Below are 7,535 nucleotides of genomic sequence, written 5' to 3'. Positions count from 1 at the left end.
ATACTGCAGCAGGCCTGTTGGCCCATACTAGGCAGGTCCTTTACAATCCATCCCACTAACAAAACATTTGCCCAGCCCAATTTTCAATGTCACCCATTGTTTCTTAAAACCCTTTCGAAAAATATTGATGAATTTGAATGTTACGGCTACTGTTACAGTTTTTCGCAACTTCTCTGTTGCCACCTTTGTGGAGTGGGGTAATATCTGTGCTTTTTAACGCGTGTGGAATGCTTTATATATCTCAAGCAAACTAAGTGAAGCCCTGTGTCATTCCTTCTGCTCAGACCCACCTCAGTACTTTCATGAATCCCGTCCAAAGCTCCCATAACCTTACTGCAAATGCAGAAGCACCTCTTCAGATTAATGTCATTTGTGGAAGCAGTGTTTTTGAAGATACACGGTGTTTAGACGAACATGAATCACATATTTTTCCTGGGATCCCTTCATAAAATTCACAAGTATTCCTTTATACTACCTAGACAGTATGCTAACAATCTAGGATGCCCCACAAATCCTAACTTAATTGTACCTAAATATCTGGAAATTCCTCACCCTGGCCTCATTTGATCATATTTCCCTATGCTCGTTTTATTAACTAATGCTCCAATACATTAAGTCACTCTTGTTTCAATACAATTTGTAGTGCCTTTATGAACTGCAGCTGCCACTTCGACCACATCAACGTCAGAAATTATCTGATGTCCTATTTTACTGTCACTGGTAAAACTGTCGCAATTTCCCTCATCTATGTCGTCTGTGAACATTGTGAAGAGTCCCAATAGTGACTGACCCTTATGCCACACTACTCGTAACGGGTCCTTATTCTCAATTCTCCCGATTTATATACACTTGTTTATAGGTCGGTCATGACTATATCATATAGTTCCTTGATAATGTGAGTAGTCACGAAAGCGCTTGGAATTTCTCTATTCTTTCAGAGTGGTTGTTTTGCATATAATATATATATATATATATATATATATATATATATATATATATATATATATATATATATATATATATATATATATATATATATATATATAATGTCGTGCCGTCATATACAAGCATTCAAGAAGAAAATACTTCATTCAGAATAAATAACCGCAGCCAATTTTAGTGTGTCAGGCTTAAAGCCTATCAACTACACACGAGAGGTGCTTATCTGTACATACCCATGATTACATTAATCCCTGAAACACATTAAAATTAAAGCTTATACACGTACACACTTTTGTGCATATACCTCCTCTACAAGGATTCCCGCTGAAATTATTGTATTACTTGGTAATGAAGTTAAAATGCAAGGGCGTAGACAAAAGCACAGTAATTGCTAAGCGACGTCTAAGATTTAGTAGACTCATTACCATAACTAAACGAATAAGTAAAACTTGCGATTTTGGCTTAAACAGTAACGCAGTTCTTGCCGAATAGGGTATGAGAAAATTTGTGTATGCAATAATTTCGCAAAAATCATTCTGAATCCAACGAAAAAATATATTTCATTGTTTATTATTATTAAATTATTGTAAACTTATATAAATATATTTAGTTGGATTAGGCTAAATTAAATTGCGCTTTTTATAATAAGGCTAGGTAAGTTTCCTAAGGTTCTTTTGGTACAAAATCATTAATTTTTATATTAACACAAGTGAAAAAATATATCTTTAAATGTATACGATTTTTTTTTAGAAAGGACTTAATTTTAAACGAGTTCTTGTTAACTGACCAGTTTTACCTATTCGGCACGACATATATATATATATATATATATATATATATATATATATATATATATATATATATATATATATATATATATATATATATATATATATATATATATCATCTTTGTTAATGTAATTATACAACCTTTAAATTCAAGGAAACCTATCTATTCTGTGACACCGTTTTTGAACAGTAAAATTTAGGGAAGCAAAACACGACACTTATTGCACAACGTTAAAGTCACACTTCAAGAAAACTATCCACCAAGGCTTTGCCTTAAGTCTTTTTCCTATTCGTCTGCAGTTTGCAAGTCACTGCAAATAAATGATGCTGTAAAATTTCATATGGGCCATGGACCAAGTAGATGATGTGGTAAGGCAACGGCAAGTTGCAAAACAAACTTGTATTCTCCTTGTATTGGAAAGAGCTTTAACCAGCAATGACTTGGCAAAGCTCTACACGGCAAAACTGTCCTAATATAAGCTTATTCGGCAATATGCCTCTTTTCATACTTGTGGTTAATACGCCAGCCCTCCTGGTGACTTACTACCTTCATAGTGTTCCGCGGGTCAACGCCCTTGCGGCCTGGTCCCAAACCAAGCACCCTAATGGATGGCCTGATCAATCAGGCTGTTGGTGCTAGCCGCACGAAGTCCAACATAAGCTTGGTCGTGTCAGCTGGTATTACAACATTTATGTTTATGATACCAGATTATCTACTGGTGTGCCATGACCGCCACCTGCTGCTCTGCTTTTGTACCAAACCACCAGCCGCAGCCACTTACTGCTCTCCTTTTGTATCTACACCAGCCCCCACCACCACCACTTGCCGCCTTGCTTTTGTATCTACACCAGCCACCACCACCACCTGCCGCTCTGCTTTTGTCTCTACACCAGCCACCATCCCACCTGCCGCTCTGCTTTTATCTCTACACTAGCCACCACCTGCTGCTGTTGTTGTTGTTCTCCTTTTGTATCTACACCAGCCCCCACCACCACCACCTGCCGCTCTGCTTTTATCTCTACACTAGCCACCACCTGCTGCTCTGCTTTCGTCTCTACACTAACCGTCACGAGATGATACTTTTTTAAAATAGAACTAAAAATGCCATCATTTTGGTAATATTGTGATTACAGGGGAGCACTAAACTCTTAAGTGGTCATACACTGCTTGGGAATGGAGAAAACGAGACTATTAAGTCTGATCCAAGAAATTGAAAGGTATTCACTTCCCAAACTCAGTAGCCCTTCATCAGCGTTAAAGCACTTCCCTCGAAGGATATTAGCAAGACACATGCTATGCAGATACTAATCCTTAATGGTTTATATTATAATTCGTCGTTTGTAACCGTCCTAGCACCGTCATGAACATCACATGGCTTGGAAATATTAATGTAACAGAAATGTATTCCTCGATGTCAGACGTTACTCTCCTGTTTATATAATTTGGTTACTGGCGGCTAACAAATTATAGTTGCAACCTAAAATAAAAAGGCCTTTATTATGGTTACTTGCTTTGAACATGGAGATATCGAGCAGCTGCAACAAGCCTGCAACGGTATGGTTGAAGGACGCGTTACCCTATGACAATGCTTGTTCTACCTTCCGTTGGTAATGCTCAGAACTCAAAAGTGGGCCCGGGTGGATGATTACTGAATTTTCCTCATGGAAATTACTGTTTGTAATAACTATGGGATGGTGAAGGTTTCATGAAAAATAATATAAGAAAATAAAAAATAATTTGCATATATTTTCATTCTACTTAACTTTATATACTATAAACTATATGATTTGAGCTGGGTCACCACCGTCTGGCAAATACCCGGGCCGGGACCACGCCGGCAAACCAGAGATCACTCCCTACGAAAACAAATGCTTTCGTAGGGAATGATGCATCAAGCGATGCAACAAGCCCTCAGTGAAAAACAGGGGCGCCATTAGTACACTAGGGGACAACCCAATAAGTGTCCGGGGCCCAAGACTGTTCAACAGCCTCCCACCATCCATATGGGGAATTACCAATAGACCCTTCGTTGTCTTCAAGAAGGAACTGTACAGATACTTAAAGTCAGTGCCGTATCAACGGGGCTGTAGTTCATACGTTGGAATACGTGCGACCAGCAGTAACAGCCTCGTTGATCAGGCCTTGATCCACCAGGAGGCCTGGTCATGGACCGGGCCGCGGGGGCGTTGATCCCCGAAATACCCTCCAGGTAGACTCCAGGTATTACCAATATGATTTTTCCTTCATGCGAAAATTATAGTTCAGTACATTTTTTTTTCCAAGATAGATACAAAAATCCCATAATCAAACGAAAAAAAAAATTATATCAGCAAAGGTAGAGTAACGCTACATTGTGTATGAAAATTAACTACAGTACATACCGTCAAAAATATCACTATAATTAGGAGCACATTACTGTAAAATAGGAGCCAAAAAATTACACCTTACTACTAAGGCAGCCAAGGCCGCATTGAAAGCAATATTCTTGGTAACTGTTGGACCTTTCTGGGTAAAGCGGTACTACCAATGCTTAATTAAACAATAGATATTTTAATGAAAAAAAAATAAAAATAAACTAAAAAATACTTATACATACTTTTCCCCGATTACACGACTGGTGATGACTTCATTGCAAGCCTGCAAGTAGCCGAAACATGATACAGCATGTCCAAATGAAATATTTTAAGCACTGGCATATTACTCACTACTACGAGAATATTAAGAGCCTACTTCAGAATTTTTCGAATACTTTTTCAACTCATTATCTGAAAATCTATGCCCCTGATTGCTATCAAGAATATTATATTCCTTAGGAAGTGCTAACTCGCAGTTACATAACCAGATTGGGCTCAAAATGGGAAACCAGATTTCATTCAAGGAAGACTAATGGGAGGAAATTAGATTCGATTCATCAAGCGTGACTCCAATCCCTTGAATCAAGAAACATTCAACAGCATCAAGGCACATTCCCATCCCCTTGAAGAGTATTAAATATTACAAATATTTGATAGAGAAAATAAACGCTTTCATACAGAAATAAGAATTTTGATTAAAAATTAACTAGAAAACTAGAAATATATAAATAAAACTTATTCATAAAGATGATTTATATTTATAAAAACTATTTTACAAAATCTACATTTCAAAACTTGTAAATAAAACCTTTAATGGGATCATCATTTGATGTCAAATTTCTATCACAAAGTCAGTGTGCACAGTGCTTTGAATATAATTTAATAGCATTTATCGTAATACAGAACTTTTTGGGCAGTATTTCCTTGGCTAGTAAACTGCTGATGACTAGCGCCAAGAAGCCTTAGCATTACTATGTATAACTAGTGTTTCATGCGACCTACCCAGTGCCGTATACAAATACAAACTAAAATTTTACAATGAACAAACTAAGCAACGAATCGTAGGAAGTAGAACACTGGTTACCTGTCACTGGTTTTAACTAGTAAGCAGATAGCGGCACCTGTGAAACGTCACCTTGGCTGCGGTGGCCCACTTGTGTGGTGGTAGGTAGCACGCGAAGTGTCTGCTCTCAAAAACAAGACTTGCATCATCGTGGGGGCAGTGAAGCGCGCCTCATCACAAAATAATTATTACATTCATTAGGAAGTGCTAAACTATTAATGAGGTCTGATCCCAGTGAAGATGAAAGTAGTTCCGATCCTTGGAGCTACGAATTCTTCGCCAATATCAACAAACACCTTATTCTCTAAGAAACGTCGGAGGGGAAAACTCGAAATGTGTGGGGGGAGGGGTCTACTTCGCCTGGTCCCATCTATTTTCAGGCTGCAGGTGACAGATCAGGTTCACACACTTCACTACCAACAAAACAATTAGTATCTCTCAGCGTTGATAGTTTACCTAACCCATATTTAGGAATTAAAGTACTCCTATGTTACCCTGCAGTGAGATGCAACCTAACGATTCAAGGGAGTTTCCTTGGTACCAGTGAGGAGCTCATAATACAAGGAATCGGACCTATCCTTCCTTTCCCTTCCCTGAATCTAGGCTCAATGCTTCCCCAGACACTATATGACCCCTATGGACTTAACACTTCCCACTAAACGTAATACATAAGTGAAATGATAAAAAAAAGAGAACTCGCTACACCTCACCAAGGGTAAAAAAACATCACCCGACAGGTCTTTGTCGTACGACGATCCGTTCAGTCTTATTTGCAGTTTTGTGAACCAGGACAGGAGCGACCACCGGCTAACAAGTGCTGGACTCATGAGTGCAGCCTAACATCTCTGGACCACAGGAACCAATGGGAACATTAGCATAACAGGTAACACCTACGCCATTACACAATGTGATGTAAATGGTTTAGAAAACCGACAAGTTGAAGAATGAGACACTTGTGCAACATGTTGCACAAGTGTCTCATTCTGGTACTAGACAATGCACAGGGACATAAGTGCCAGGAAAAAGCCAGAGGGACCGAGGGCAGTAAGTGAAAGGAACTTGATAAATTTATAAAGGTAAACGCCATACACTGTTTCAAGAGTTGTTATAATCGGTCAATTAATGCAAGGAACTATTCAAGCCAATCGACTGTAGTCGAGGCGGGACCAAGAGCAATGACGTACTGCAACTCGTGTAAATAACTAGACACACAACACCCGCCGCCTCCACTCAACCTTTCACCCATCTTGCCAAGTTACATCAATATTAGAATCTGGCAACAATTAGGACGAGTACAGTGATAAACAGCTTACCACAAAGCTTAACTCTTTAAATATTCGAAGCTGCACATGACCCTTAAAGAAAGAGCACCTCTCTGGCTCTGCAGACCTCCTGGCGGGATGAGTCACGGGAGGGCAGGGGGTAGATGGGGAACGGGATTAGACTGGTAGCGAGGGTGGAGCGAACTGGTAGGGTGAGAATGGGTAGAGAGGGGAAGTAAAAGAGGACTAGTAAGGTGGGGAGGAGGAAGTGGAATATGGGGGCTTTTAGGGTGGGGTGCGTAAGAGGACGGGTTGGGCGCGTAAGAAGACAGGTTGGGCGGAGGATACTGGTAGGGTGAGGAGGGGTTAGGAAGTGGAATGACTAGCAAGGCAAGGTGGGTAAGGTATATCTGGAGAGGGTTTCGGGGGGGTCAACGCCCCCGCGGTCCGGTCTGTGACCAGGCCTCGGTATGGAAGACTTGTAGGATGGGGCAGGGAGGGTGAAGCAGGAAGAAGTCTTGCAGTAACCAAACAATTATATTCACCACTGCCCTCAAAATACACCCACACCATCAGTGTCTAATCCTGCTCCACTAATGCATTAATAATTATGTTGTACCACTCCTAATTCCACCTTCAGTTCGTTCTATTTACAAGACAGGTTGCAGTCCTCACATCTGACAGAACGAGCACACTGCATCTAACATTTAGAAAAAGCAACATACCTCCACTGCAACCCATCCTCCCAAAACATTTATCACATACGTTTTTCATTAGGCAAATTTTTCGACATGCCTTATTTGGGTTACGTTAGTGTCGTCTAAAGGCAAAATTTAGCCAACTATGACATATATCAACATACCTCTCCAGGTAATACCATGGGTGTAATAACTAACGTTCTTAACTAGCCAGTATACATAATGTTACTTAACTATACGTTATATATTGTCAATGCATATACATTTAAAATACTTTTGGGTAAACTGCAGTAAACTTACCTAAACTATTCTTTTAACAAGCATATATATCCCCCCTCCCCTTCAGAATGCAACTGCTATACTTCCCATCTCCAGGACACAGATACAGCTAACCGATTTCCCTGAATCCTTCATAAATGTTACCTT

General features: G+C 39.6%; 1 protein-coding gene across 9 annotated transcripts in view; it reads right to left on the bottom strand.

The window, feature by feature from the left end:
* Oatp30B (Organic anion transporting polypeptide 30B) overlaps positions 1–7,535 on the bottom strand; it is a 389,857-nt gene that overhangs the window by 366,064 nt on the left and 16,258 nt on the right. For 2 of the 9 annotated variants that reach the window (XM_070084713.1, XM_070084716.1), the window contains exon 2: positions 4,329–4,369. The exons of the other annotated variants lie outside the window; for them this stretch is intronic. The gene's annotated coding sequence lies outside the window, so the exon portion shown is untranslated. The remainder of the gene's footprint in view (positions 1–4,328; positions 4,370–7,535) is intronic. 9 annotated transcript variants of the gene reach the window in all.

This window comes from Cherax quadricarinatus, chromosome 13, assembly GCF_038502225.1.
Source record: "Cherax quadricarinatus isolate ZL_2023a chromosome 13, ASM3850222v1, whole genome shotgun sequence".
In the NCBI taxonomy this organism is placed as follows: domain Eukaryota; kingdom Metazoa; phylum Arthropoda; class Malacostraca; order Decapoda; family Parastacidae; genus Cherax; species Cherax quadricarinatus.
This window is presented reverse-complemented; position numbering and strand designations above follow the sequence as displayed.